The 14,952-nt window shown below is 43.5% G+C and overlaps 1 protein-coding gene across 1 annotated transcript in view; it reads right to left on the bottom strand.

Annotated features, from left to right (window-relative positions):
• Positions 1 to 7,809: 7,809 nt before the first annotated feature.
• LOC147017216 (uncharacterized) overlaps positions 7,810 to 14,952 on the bottom strand; it is a 212,843-nt gene continuing 205,700 nt past the window's right edge. Inside the window, exons 13-14 of the mRNA XM_085846666.1 lie at positions 13,252 to 13,286; positions 7,810 to 7,843 (exon numbers count right to left, since the gene is read on the bottom strand). The gene's annotated coding sequence lies outside the window, so the exon portion shown is untranslated. The remainder of the gene's footprint in view (positions 7,844 to 13,251; positions 13,287 to 14,952) is intronic.

A 14,952-nucleotide genomic window follows, 5' to 3' on the forward strand; every position in this document is an offset into this window, starting at 1 on the left:
CAGTTGGGTCACTTCTTATTAGGAGGTTGGTGGCAGGATTTGCACTCCGGCCACCGTAAAACCCCTCATTCCGAAAAACGCAAAAACGCAAAAAATCTGAAAACCCACTCCGTGGGAGTACCTCCTGTGCAGCTTCCCTTCGCAGGGCAGCTCACCGGATGATGGGATTGGGGGAAAGCCTTCGGGACCCCCAATCTTTGATAGGAGGGAAACCACGGGGTAACATCCCTGGGTCAGATTGCGGGAGAGTGTGTCGGAGTGGTGCTGAGGTGTCGTCCACCAGACGGCGGTCTCCTTGGGTTAACCTGAGGCGGTCCCTTCGGGTGGGTGCCTGGAATGTCCTATCCCTAAGAGAGGATGATCACCTGTCTCTGTTATCATCTGAGCTCAAGCGTTTGGACATCGGGATTGCAGCTCTCTCTGAGGTTCGGAGACCGGATTGCGGCGAGATAATGGTGGGTGGTTACACCTACTATTGGTCTGGTCGCTCTGATGGTTACCATACCCAAGGAGTTGCTGTAGCTGTGTCCAATAAGCTGACCCCAATGATAATTGAGGTAACACCAGTCAACGAGCGTATTATGAGATTAAGGATTCGTCACTCCTTAGGTGTCATTTCCCTGGTCTCTGTTTATGCTCCGACTGAGGCGAGTGATCTCACCGTGAAGGATGCATTCTACGCCACACTCGAGTCTGTGGTTGATCAGTGCCCCAGACGAGATACACGTCTAGTCTTTGGGGATTTCAATGCTTCGACTGGAACTGATAGGGACGGTTATGAGGTGTGTGTTGGTCCCCATGGGTCAGGAACTATGAACCAGAATAGCACTAAGTTCCTTGACTTTGCAAGAAGTCATGGACTTCGGGTGGCTGGTTCATGGTTTCAGCGCCCGCAAGCTCATCGCTGGACTTGGTATTCCAACGCTGGCGGTGTGGCAAAGGAGATTGACCATGTCCTCATTGACGGTCGTTGGAGGATGATCCAGAACTGCAGGGTCTACCGGAGTGCTCAGTTCCTCAATACTGACCACAGGCTTGTTGTAGCAACTCTAAAGCTGCACCTTAAATCCTGGAGAATGGTACCATCCCAGCCGAGGCTGGATGTTGCCAAGCTCAGGGATGAGAGAGTAGCTGAGGAGTTTGCGAACAGGCTGAGTGGACACTTGGGGGGTCTGGGTGCTTTGGGGGGTCCTGAAGAGTTGTGGAGCGCCTTCAAGACCACCGTCCTTGATGTTGCCGGTGGATGCCTTGGAGCTCACCGCAGGGCAAAGAAGAATTTTGTCTCTCAAGGGACACTGGATACCATTGACCAGAGTCGCAGGGCCAGGCTGAATGGCAGAGCTGAGCGGTTCAGGGAGCTGAGGCGTAAAACTGTACGTGCACTGAGGGTGGACAAGGAGGCCTATGTGCGAGGAATCTGTGAGGGGGTAGAGCATTACCTGTGGACAGGTGATTCTCGTCCCGCTTACAGGGGAATTCGCGCATTACGTTCATCCAAGCCCATCCCTCGGAGCACTACAGTTCGAGCAGAGAGTGGTAGGCTCTTGACAGAGGAGTCTGAAGTGAAGGCCCGCTGGGCCGGTTACTTTGAGCGGTTGTACCAGGCTGATCCCCCAACTGTCGAGTTGGACGTCAAGGGTGTTACAATCCCTGTTGCTGACCCTCGAATCAACTGTGGTCCACCTACGCTTGTGGAAACACGGGCTGCGGTGAACCAGTTGAAACAGGGCAAAGCTCCAGGGATCTGTGGGATCCATGCCGAACTTCTCAAGGCTGGTGGAAATGCTGCACTCGTGTCGTTGCATGCAGTTTTGTGCTCTGCCTGGAACACAGGCATCATCCCAACTGACTGGAAGAGGAGCCTTGTTGTCCCTCTCTGGAAAGGGAAGGGTGATCGCCAAGACTGCAACAACTACCGAGGGGTGACGCTGCTCTCAGTGCCGGGCAAGGTCTTTGCTCGGATAATTCTCGATAGGGTTCGCCACCATCTGCTTGAGCACCAGTGTCCAGAGCAGTCAGGCTTTACACCAAAGAGGTCAACGATTGACCGTATCCTTGCACTTCGTGTCCTCACCGAACGCAGACGAGAGTTTCGGCAGGGGCTGCTTGCAGCCTATGTTGATCTCTGTAAAGCGTTTGATTCAGTGAATCGGGATGTCCTCTGGAGGATTCTTGGTCTTCGTGGGGTGCCACCAAAACTGATCGATCTGATATCTGAACTCTACTCTGGTACTGAGAGTGCTGTGAAGTGTGGTGGTACCATCTCTGACTTATTTTCAGTTGTTACTGGAGTTCGTCAGGGATGTGTACTTGCCCCCACACTTTTCAGCACTTGTATGGACTGGATTTTAGGGAGGATGTCGGAGAGATCAAGTTGCGGTGCGTCATTTGGGAATGTCAAGATCTCGGACCTTGACTTTGCAGATGATGCAGTCATCTTTGCGGAGACTTTAGACATCCTTTTGGGGGCCCTCGAGGTGCTGAATGAGGAGTCGGAGCCGTTGGGATTACGGGTTTCTTGGGTCAAAACTAAGATCCAGGCTTTCGGTGACATCTTGGATGCTGCTGTCCTGTCTGTGTCTGTTTGTGGTGAGGATGTTGAGGTCGTGGAGAGATTCACTTACCTTGGTAGTGATATTCATGTCTCTGCTGGCTGCGAGTCAGAGGTCAATAGACGCCTGGGTCGGGCCTCGGGAGTCATGGATTCACTGGATCATGGGGTGTGGCGCTGCCGGTACCTGTGCGGGAGGACGAAAGTCCGAGTCTTCAGGTCCTTGGTACTTTCAGTCTTGCTCTATGGGTGCAAGACTTGGACTCTGACCAAGGATCTGAGACGGAGACTTAATTCGTTTGGTACCAGGTCTCTTCGGAGAATCCTTGGCTATCGCTGGTCGGATTTTGTGTCCAACGAGCGGTTGCTGAGAGAGACTCGGATGAGATTTGTTACCTGCATAGTCCGTGAGCGTTAGTTGCGGCTGTATGGACATGTGGCTCGTTTTCCTGACTCTGATCCTACTCACCAGATTCTCTCAGCGAGGGAGTCTCATGAGTGGAGGAGGCCAGTGGGTCGACCATGTGCCTCATGGTTGCAACAGGTTGACCATCATCTCAAGGAGATGGGGATGGGCCTGGCATCTGCCTGGGGGATGGCCAGACGGAGGCCCCTGGAGTACCGGCGGAAAGTGGACGCAGCGACATGCTGTTCTGGCACATACTCCCATACTTGACCTGACCTTTACTCCCTTTGTCTGTCTGGCAGTCAAACAAAATTGAAAATCATTCCAAACAGGAAAATTACTCTTTTTAGCGATGTCATAAAGGACACAAACAACGAGCACGAAGAACTAACATAACGTGTTAAATAAGGTGGTACAAAAGAGACTGCGTCAACGAACGTAAACTTCCGGAGTGTTTTTTTTCAACAACCTTTAAAACCTCTTTTATTTAAATTTACTGGAATACTTGAACACTGTAGAACACAAATTGCCATTTTTGGCACTTTCAAAACCTTTCCGTTTAGCAGTATTTGGACAAAATGTTACAGCATTTTACGTCATCTCGACCAATCAAATTTGCCATGAGCAGACCACGCCCATGTCTTTGTTTCTCACGACTGCATGGGGTAAGGTGTTCTAATAATGATTATTACCTCTGCCACCGAAGGTGAAGGAGGTTATGTTTTCATCCCTTTCTGTCTTTTTATTTGTTTGTGTGCAGGATATCTCAAAAAATTGTGATGGATTCGAATGAAACTTGGTGGACAGGTTGGGTGTTTGACCACGACGAATTGATTCGATTTTGGTGAAGATCCGAATCCGGACACGATAATTATTTAATTTTAAAGTGATTCTTCACCATTGAGAGATCAGGCCAAAAAAACGATACATAGTATGATGTTTCAAAATGTATTGGGCACGATATGTTCGCATGGATCAGATCAGACATTATGGGGTGGAGTTATCCACTCTACCGGGTGTCCTAATTTTTTTTAATGTCTCCATCACCAACACCAAAAGATTACTCTAACATAAAGACAAACAAGGTAGAGTCAGATATAAAGCAACGAAGCATCATAACATAAACGGTGCAAAACGTTTCTATCTGAGAAAATGCTTCGACAAAAGCTCGCATCAACGACCGGTCATCGACAGCTGATTTTGGTTTTCTCAATACAACAAATTGTCAGGCATTATACATCCGCACCGTCGGCCTGTGGAAACAAAAACACATGCAACCAGTCCATAAACGAAGATGGATGGAAATAAAGACAAGTTGGTAAAGACAACTGAGTCTTGCCAATGAAGTATAAGTATGCGTTTCGCACCAAGCTTTGTTATAAGATTTATAGCCCATGCATCGACAGCACGATTAACTGTGATGCTTGGCCAGGCACAAAGTCATTTTTTAACAATTCCGGAGGAACTGACACCCCAGAAAAGCAGCAGCAAAATATCACTTCACGTTCTTGCAACTACACCAACAATGTGCCATAATTTGTTGAGTGAAAGGCTTATGTTCTCAGAATGGCATTCACAAAACATTTACTGACCAGGAATTGTTTTGCTGAAAAGTCAAGAAGCAAAGCCCTTAATTTAAATGAGCCATACGCAGTCACTTTTAAGGAAGGCATACACGGCTGGAAAACGTATGACAGGGCAGGGCATGTTTATTTGGGGTTATATTCAACTTTTGTTCCACACAAGACAGTCTGGAACACAGTGGCAGAATTTGCAAATTCGACATCCCCTGAACTCTCATGCAGCTGAGCTCCACCACATGTACCCCTCTCTATCCATCGGCCAATGACGTTCATGGCATTTACCCATTAACCAAAGGCACAATCGTACCATGGTGAAATAGACCATATGTCTGTCATGAACGACATGCGGCTAGTTAACGTAGGAACTTGGCCAGAGTATGGTGCACAATGACTTACTCTTGTGAAAGACACCTTGGTATCTTAAACTGGTGGTAGTCAGGTCCACAGTTTAATGTACATCCGAGGGACGGCGCAATCATCGATGCAAATCATCGATACCCGTTATGCAGAGCACCAATCCGAAAATTATCATGAGGTCGGGACATGCATCGAGACTAGACAGCTTAAAGGTAAGTCTGTGAATTCTGAGTGATCTTAAAAATGGAGCCCAGCTTGATGGAAGCCACTTATTGTTTGTCTTTGTGAATCCAGGTTGACAGCCCACCTTTGTCACTACCTCTTACTTTTCTCTCATCTCCGGAATCATATTCCACTTTCAATCTGGTCCTGTTCTTCCTTTTAGTTATTAACGTGTCGGCTCATCACCACCTTGCATCAAATCTTATGCTTACTTCTCAGATTTGATACTTTTCCAAGTTTTTCCTCCATCTGCTCGACCTCCCCATCCCACAATCAGTATTTCTGCTCCTTCATCCTCCATCCATTTTCAGTTCTTCCCTGAGTCTTGCGTCTGTACATTAAAAATGGAACAAACTCAGATACAAAAAAAAACAATAATCAGGAAGCAACATTCAGGCAGAGTCAAAAGTGCCAGAATTTAGGACTAAGCTTATTAGGTTGTCACAATGGAGTAAAAACAATGAATGTATGGGATGGCAGGATAGTCAAGAGGTATGCATACCGACCTCTGTGCTGTCCAGTGAGGGTTTGAATCTTGTTGAGATGAATGAACGTCTTGTATTCAGTGAGATCAAGTCAGGGTGGGTGATGGATGGGGATATATATATGTATACTCTGCATTGCTCTCTTTAAACGTGCATATACTAGTGGGGTATGCTGATACATCGTAAGCAACAACAAGCTGTGCCTCCCCATTGTCTCGGGTTGCTCACCTGCGTTAATTTATTTTCATTATTTATATTTTCATTTACGGATGCTTTCTCATGGTTCTGTGATTTTTCCCGGTGTATCAGCTTCAATGTCCATCGGCACGCACAATTACCGTGCTTCCCCCATTGCCTCGGGTTGCTCACCAGCATTTATGTTTTTAATTTATTTATTTTCATTATTTATATTTTCATTTACGGATGCTTTCCAATGGTTCTGTGATTTTTCCCGGTGTAATGGCTTTGATTTCCACTGGCACGCAAAATTTCACCTTTCTACCTCACCTGGAAGGTACCGAACTTTAATATTAATCAGTGAGTGAGTGGTTGGAATGAGCTCTCTATACGAGATAAAATATGCGTATCGTTATTTATTTTAACTTGCCCTTCTTGTACAGAATATGAAATAGAAATAAACATGATAGAGACGGGAAGTGATGTAGAGCATGGAAATGATGTAAAGGCTAATGGTGATGATGGTGGTACACATCCAGATTATGGCGATGAGAAGGTAACGATGTTAATACAAGTCTCCAGAGCCTCCAGAAGAGCAAAGGTGGGTGATAGATGCTTCAGCTCACAAAGGATAATAAGACTTAATTTAATGCTGAACAAATGCCTCGTACGTATGCTGTGAGAATTAAAGGTTTAATCACTGGAGGATGCCTAGTGTGCACTGGGACATTAAGGCCATGCAGCTTGGAAATGTGGTTTGCCAAGGACTTCTTGTGTCTTTATTACGAGGCTCTGGTGAAAACAAGGGATTGGATTTCTTACACACTTTGGACACAGAGGAAGATATGATTGTCTTGGTGGTGTCTCATATGGACCATAAGATGATAAAGATGTTACGCTTCCATGTCATCATGGGAATGATATCAAAAAGGGTTATCTTTCCAAAACTGAAGATAATGCTATTGTTAACAAAAAGGATTTTTAGAGGCATTGGTATCAGCAGTAGGGATACTGGAAGAGTAATGTAAAGGATGTGGGTTTAAATCCAGCTGAAGTTGACATTATTGAGGATTCAGATTTGAAATCAACAGAATTACCATGTCACGATCGGGTTATTCATAAAATAACACAGTTGGCTCCTTAATTGTAGTTTGGGTGTTGTGGGGGAGTGGGGAGGGGAAGGGTAATCTGCTTGTCCTCCTCAGCCTGTTCTACTCATGTCATGTCCTGAGAGCAGTTTGGGATGAGCACTGAAATCCTGCTGTTGAAAAGGAAGCGCTGCCCAACACCCTCCCTGCCGAAACAAAAGGAGAAGGGGGAATGAACAGAAACAAAATACAAATAGAATTGAACAACGTCTGTTTGTTCGTGAATGCATGAATAATTCCCCAAAATTTGTTGTAATTGTAACAAACTTTGCGTGTGGTTGTTGAAACATGTGTGGTTGTGTCTACCTGTGTGTATCAAGGTGACGCACCTCACCGGTAATTGGGGGTCTAACGGCTGTTGTGCCCCCTGCAAATAGACAAAGGCCAATTTCGTGCAGTAAATAATATGTAACTTCCTCAGTTGTCTGCGCAGTCCATCCACACAGCTCTGCTTGGCATTTGGGCTGAGAGTTCCTGCTCTATGCAGCATATGGTAGTGTCTGGGAACGGCACAGGATGGGAAGGTCAGAGTCGGAACAAGGACTTTGGCGTGGCCTCAAATTTAGCAATACAAGCATTTCTTTATATTATTTCTTCCTTCACCCTCCTCCCTCCCCCACCAAACTTCTTGCACTCCCTTCTTCCTATCTCTAACCTCTATTTTGTCCTCTTTTTCTATCTCCTTTTTCTCTTTCCAGTTTCCTCGTGTTTTGTATAATCGGCTCCAAATTCGTGGATACCAGACAAGCACAAGCGAAGAAAGTTCATCCCACGTTGCCTGGAAGCACATGTCCATGTAGTTGGTGCATTATCCGAGTATGGAGGAGCTCACGGTGATAATGACATCTTGAGGCCTCTAAGCTTCTGTCGTGAAATGTCCTCTTGGGCCAGTGAGATGCGTGTTCCCACACTTCCTATAATTCCACTCGAGGGGGTTGGGGGTCGGAAGTGGGTAGGGGGGGGATGGGGGAGATAAAGAAGGAACACACACCCACAAACTCAAAATAAATCATTTCAAATGAACTTGTGCTGGGAATGCAAATCACTTTATGGGCCTTAGTCTCTCAAGAAGGCATTATATGCCCAGATTATGCAACATCACCATTTCTATCTGGCATTAAAAGCACTTTTTGTCCCATCTCTCGTGGATTTTATTTCATGCTCATTTTGAGCTGCAGGAGCGTTTACGTCTCCCTCGCTTGCTTGTAAGGCTAAGCAACAGCAGGTGGTTTGAGGCCCCCAGGAGGCCGATCCGCATATGTCTCGTCACCCTGGCGACCGCATTGAATCTTGGCCGGTTGGGATGGCGCAAGCCCCGGGAATGGTGAAAGCACAACGACGCAAATGTGTGGATTTTTGCGCAGAAAAATAAATGAAATAGATTATTGAGCCCCGAAAGTGGACTACAAGTTGCCATATTCATTTGCTTAATCTGATGGGCATGGCTCGCCATGGGTGAGGACGGGGCAACAATTGCATGAGTGTGCACGTAATGCCGGCGCAGGAAACACATGTGCTGTAGAGTGCTTTACTAGGCCTCCCTCCCCCACAGAACGAAGCAGCCTTTGTGCCTGAACATAGTAGGGGGATACAAAGAGGAATAAAAATTCGGCAGCATCACTTTTACAAAATGGTGGATACAATCGATGAATGACGATGATGCAAAATAAAAATAATCTGTAAAAAAAAACCCCAAAAAACAATGGCAAATCATTAAGTCTTGCATTATACACATCCATATCGTGGTGGTGGATCTGATTTACAATTCTCAGAACACTACAATTCCTCTCGTTGGTGTTAGCGAATTGAGAAATGCTTTTTCTAAGCATTGATCTCTGTTATAAACCTCTTCTGCTTGCTTTCTGTTCTTATTATCGTTCTTTTTTTCCAACCATTAATTCATTGAATGTTCCTCATTTGCATAATGATGCCTACATTATGGCTGGATAAAACCCTTGTGTTTAAAATAAATGGCATATTTACTTGGCTTGCATTTTTGAAAGTCTGGAATTATTCTACATTCCAATAGGGTGGTGTTTGGGTGAAAATATAATCCTGAATGTTTCTAATTCAATTCTCTTTTCGAGGTGAGAATGGGTATTGTGGGCCCCTTAAAAAAAACTCTCATTCCAACCTGCACTGGGAAAGATGGGGGCAGCATCTGTGTTATTCAGTTGTATAGTCTTATCCCTGATTTACGAAAGCCAAAATGGAACATCATGGAAGCATCCGAATATATTTTTAATATGGCCAATTATTTTTGAGAAACATATTCCCCAAGGATCTATTTTACTCTGGGCTGGCAGGATAGCCGAGAGGAATGCGTACTCGTTTTTGAGCTGTCTCGCCTCAGTTTAAATCTCGACCCAGCTATAAACGACCAATCTGATGTTTTACATGTACGGTAACGCATCAACATGTGTGCAGTTCATTGGAGGGATGTGAAGTGAGAAGACCAGTCTGTAAGCACTGCTTATTGGTGGTCGTTAAATACCCCAGAGTGTCTTTCATGAAGAAGCAGCAAGTTATTGCCGACACCTTGAAAAATTCCTGCTTGGACTGCAGATAGAAATTGGTCTTGTCACCATTAAGTTACACTGCTTGCTATCTCCTTGGCAGCAACCCCTGCACCATAAACAAATTCACGTCGCCAGGTTTTTGGCAGGTCATGTGTGAACGGCCTTCAGCTAGAAAGAGCAACATGAATAATATTACTCTATTCTGGCACGCATTTTGAAAGAAATAGCGTTTCATAAAAAGTTGCTACATGCACAAGTGAAACAAAACAACACACACTGTATTAAACAAGAAAAAGATTAGTGCCGATTACTAAAAAAAATTGTTTTTTGTCAGATCCTTGGTCAACAAATTAGCTCAACCAGTGGATTATGAAAATTATATAACTTTGACAAAACTTTTCAAGCATACTGAAAATTAAAAGTTTTCTCAAATGCAATGCAAAGGGCATTCATAAAAGGTTATAAGAACGAGAAACACAATACTCCAAGAAAAAACATATTTTGGTTTCTCAAAATACAAGGATCTCGAATTAGTGGAGAATATATTTTCCTTACAAGTTACAGTACCTTCCAAAAGGAGTCCCACCCCTCGACTCTTTCACATTGTGCTCTGTTACAGCCTGAATTTAAAATTGATTAAATTCAGATTTTTTTGTCACTGATCTAGACAAAATACCTCATTAATGACAAACTGAAAATGTTTTTAGAAATTATTCCAAATTTATTGAAAATGAAATTCAGAAATATCTTATTTACTTAAGTGTTCAGTCCCATCAGTCAATACTTTGTAGAAGCGACTTTGGCAGCGATTAGAGATTCGAGTCTTCTTGGGTATGTTTGTATCAACTTTAAACATCTGGATTTGGGGATTTTCTCTCATTCTTCCTTGCAGATTTTCTTAAGCTCTGTTAAGTAGGATGGAGAGTGTCAGAGATCAGCAATCTTCAAGTCTTTCCACAGATTCTCAATGGAATTCAAGTCTGGCTTTTGGCTGAGCCACTCAAGGTCTTTCAGGTTCTTGTTCTGAAGCCATTCCAGTGTTGCTTTGGATGTATGCTTGGAATCATTGGTCTGTTGGAACATAAATCTTCATTGCAGTCTCAGGTCTTTTGCACTCTGAAGCAGGTTCTCCTCAAGGATTTGCTGTATTTGGCTCCATTCATCATTCCCTCTATCTTTACAAGTCTCTCAGTACCTGCTGCTGAAAAAGCATCCCCATAGCATGACGCCGCCACAACCATGCTTCATGGTAGGGATGATGTTAGATGAGTGATGAGCTGTTTTCAGTTTCTGCCAGACATAGCACTTTGCATTCAGACCAGAGTTCAATTTTCATCTCATCCGACACAATATTTTGCTTCATGCTCTCAGAGTGTTTCACATGCCTTTTTGCAAACTACAGGCATGCTGTCATGTGCCATTTTCTCAAGAGTGGCTCCCGTCTGGATATAATCGATCCGATGGGGATCATGATCCCATCAAGCTGAGATTTGTGAAGTGCTGCAGACACTGTTTCTTCCGTTCGGCAGTTTCTCCCAACTCAGCTAAGGAACTCTGTAGTTCTGTCAGAGAGGTCATTGGGTTCTTTGTCACCTGACTGAGCAAGAACATTCTTGCCTGGTTGCTCAGTTTACTTGGACAGCCAGCTCTAGGAAGAATCTGGTTAGTTCCTTTTTCTTTACATTTCCTAATGATGGAGCTCACTGTGCTCTTGGTAACTTTCAACACTAGAAATTGTTTTATACCCTACTCAGATCGTTGGCTCCTCACAACTCAAACTCAGAGTTCTATGGACAGTTCCTTGGGCTTCATGGTAGAGTTACTTTTCTGACATACACTATCAACTGTGGAGCCTGATATAGAAAGGTGTGTTTCTTTCTAAATTATGCCCAATCCATTGAATTGGCCACAGGTGGACTCCAATCGTGTTGTTGAGACATCTTAAGCATGAAGAAAGGAAACTGGAGGCACCTGAACTCAACTTGGATTGTCACACACAAGGATACACCCAAGGAAATTAGACGCAGGTGGAGGCCACTCAGCCCATCATGCCTGCACCACATCAACAAAGCACCAATTTATCAATATTAGAACAAAACAAGAAAATACAAAATGTTTTTTTGTTTTATTATTTTTTTATCAAGTGTTTTTATGTGTTTTTTTTTTCGTTTTCATCGTTTTTTGTTGATTTTTTTGCATTTGTTTTTTCTTTCCAGAGGAGAGAGCATATGAGTAGATGGTCATGGGTAAAAAAAAACACACATCAACCACAAAGCACCCCTTAATGAGACCCCAACCAACAACACTCCATACACATGCACACTTTCACCCATCAATGCTCAAGCTACCTAAAATTCCTGCCAACATCCCCATACCCCTCTATCTCCAATGCTTACAGGTATCTATCTCATTACCTCTGCCACCGAAGGTGAAGGAGGTTATGTTTTCTGTCTGTTTGTCTGTTTCTTTGTTTGTGTACAGGATATCTCAAAAAGTTGTGGATGGATCCGGATCAAATTTTGTGGACAGGTTCTGTGTGTGAGAAGAACGAACTGATTAGAGTTTGATGAAGATCCGAATCCGGATCCGACTACTAGAATTTTAAAGTGATTCTTCACCATTGAGAGATCGGGCTAAACCGATATATAACACGATAGCTCAATAAGTTGTGGACGGATTCAGATGAAACTTGGTGGACAGGTTGGGTGTGTGCCAAGCACGAATTGATTTGATTTTGGTGAAGATCTGATTCCGGATCTGGATACGAGAATTATTTAATTTCAAAAGTGATTCTTCACCATTGAGAGATAGGGCCAAAAACGATATAGTAGAGTATAACATGATATGGCAAACATGTATTGGGCCTGATATGTTCTCGTGGATCAGGCATTACGTGGCGGTGGTATGCACTCTATTGAGTGCCCTTCTAGTTCCAATTTAAACTTATCCACTGTTTCTGCTGCCACTACCTTTCCAGGGAGATCATTCTATGCATTATCTACTCTCTGAGTATCTATGGAAGTATCAATACTTTCCTGAATCTGATCACCACCCCCTCTGCTATCCACTTTACCTCCAGGCTTTGTTCATCTGCAAATTTGGAAAGCTTACTCTTCTCCCCACTTTCTAAATCGTTGATGTAAATTATGAATACTAATGGTCCTTGTCCTGATCCCTGAGGTACCCTGTTTCTTACATCCTCCCAGCAAGACATGCTCCCACTCACAGCCACTCTTTGCTTCCTATAACTAAGCCAGTTTGCAATTCAATCAGCCACCTGACCCGCCACTCCACAAGTCCTCACTTTGGCTAACAACCTCCGATGTGACACCTTATCAAATGCCTTCTTAAAGTCAAGATATACTATGTCCACTGCCTTTCCCTCATCCACCCAATCAGACACTGATTCATAGAACTTTAAAGGATTTGTTAAACAGGAACTACCTTTGGTTATTTTGTTCTTACAGAATACCCACCCGGTGGGGGATATTGTTCCAACCATGCAACATGTATGCCTGGTGTTGGCTTCATGGTTAGGGTGATCCTAGGTTCCTGAGTTCAAATCCCATTCGGCTGTTGAATTAATACCAGGTGGGGTTGACTGATTGTTGTCCTTCCAAGGTCGGTAAAATAAGTGCCAGCTTGCTGGTATTCTGTGTCGGAGTGGCGACCATTCCAGGATTGTGCCCAATAGCCAAGGAGACTGCTTAGACAGCACCAATGCTCTACGCAGAGTATGGTCCCAATGGATGGATGGATGGATGGATGGATGGATGGATGCAACATGTTCTTCTTTTGCATACCTTTATTTGGGCGGTGTTACAGGCAACTGACAGCTCTGGAAAGGCAAAAATAAAAAATAACCTGGGTTACGTGCATGAAGTAAAACCATACCGACTGCTTATAATTCAAAACACCTCACTGCACTAGAAAACGTGGGGACAGGAATATTGTACTGGAAATGGTGGAGACTTGTAATACCTTCCCATACCCGGACACCATGCTCAATGATGCACATTTCCATCGAGAATTTGTGTGAACTCATGGCTGAGGTTGTGGACACTGTTTGGAGAGGTTCGGAGAGAAAGGGTTGAAACCTCGACGAAGAACAGAGATCAGCTGGTGATCCAGGCAGTTAGATAATCGGTAAATCGCTTATAAACTACTGAAGGTGTCACTTTATAATTTAGATGAACAACGATTTTGAGGTTTTCTATCGAAATAAAGTTAAGAATAGGGTGTTGTAGAAGAAGGATCATTTACAACATCCTTTAAATGTTAATGTAATACATTAGGAATAGCCAAAACTTTGTGCTCGTTACTGTACCATGAAATAACAGATATAATTGCAATAATTTATGTTACATTATAATTATGCATTAGGGTGATGGACTTTGGATCCGAGGATCCTGAGATCAAATCCCCCTTTCCTGTTGAATTAATACCAGGTGGGGTTGACTCTGCCTCTCATCCTTCTGAGGTCGGCAAAATGAGTGCCAGCTTGCTGGTTTCCTGTGTCGGAGTGGCGACCCGTCCAGGATTGTGCCCAATAGCCAAGGAGACTGCTTCGGCAGCATGAACGCTCTGCACAGATTTGTATGGTCCCGATGGATGGATTATTATTATTATTATTATTATTATTATTATTATTATTGCTGAATTTTCTACCATTCTATCAAGTAACATTTTGTCACACATTTTAAATCCTGTGACAAAACAACATGCTGTTACATCTAATTGTGACAGTTTTATCATCAAATACGTAATCCTTTCACTGCACATGTTTATCAATTTCTTTATGATATTAGGTTTTATTTGTAGTTTCTTCGTCAAGTGTCAGTGTTAATGTAATATGCATTTATGTTCTTTTTTGATGAATGATTTTGATCATTTAAACTTTAAATATTTCACATATCACATACAGGTCAAATATATTACAAAGCATCTGTGCCCTTTTACAGGAATTACAAGGATATTTGGAAACAATGGACATAATACAGGATATTCAAACAACTGATTAAATACAGCACTGCAGTATCAGAAGGAACCTGCATAGGATTCGGGTTTCAGTTGCTACTCCTCTACCCTCAAACCCAGGGGTCTCCAACATTTTTGGGCGGAGGGCCACAAAACCAAAGTGGTGAGGGGCGGAGGGCCGCACCCAAAAAAAGGACGCTAAATTCTGAAAAAAAAATATAATTAATATGTGGAAATTTAAACAAAAATTAGTGCTGAATATATTTTTCTTGCCAACGAATAAGATAATAGTCCAGTTGCCAGGTTGAGTACCTTGTTGTTGCGAGAAGTGTATTGTTTTTTGATGGTTTCGTACTTGCATGGGTCTATAGAAAAAAAATTAGCTTGGTTGCCGGAGTGGCAACCTTGATGAACTCCGATAATTTGTATAAATCCAAGATGACCGCCGAAGACGGAGGTGGAAAATAACTTTTCAACCAATCAACCTACAATCACGTGTGATACATCTTTTCTGTATAATTTCGAGG

This window comes from Eptatretus burgeri, chromosome 11 (assembly GCF_056783735.1).
Source record: "Eptatretus burgeri isolate ZD-2024b chromosome 11, Ebu_testis_v1, whole genome shotgun sequence".
Lineage (NCBI taxonomy): Eukaryota > Metazoa > Chordata > Myxini > Myxiniformes > Myxinidae > Eptatretus > Eptatretus burgeri.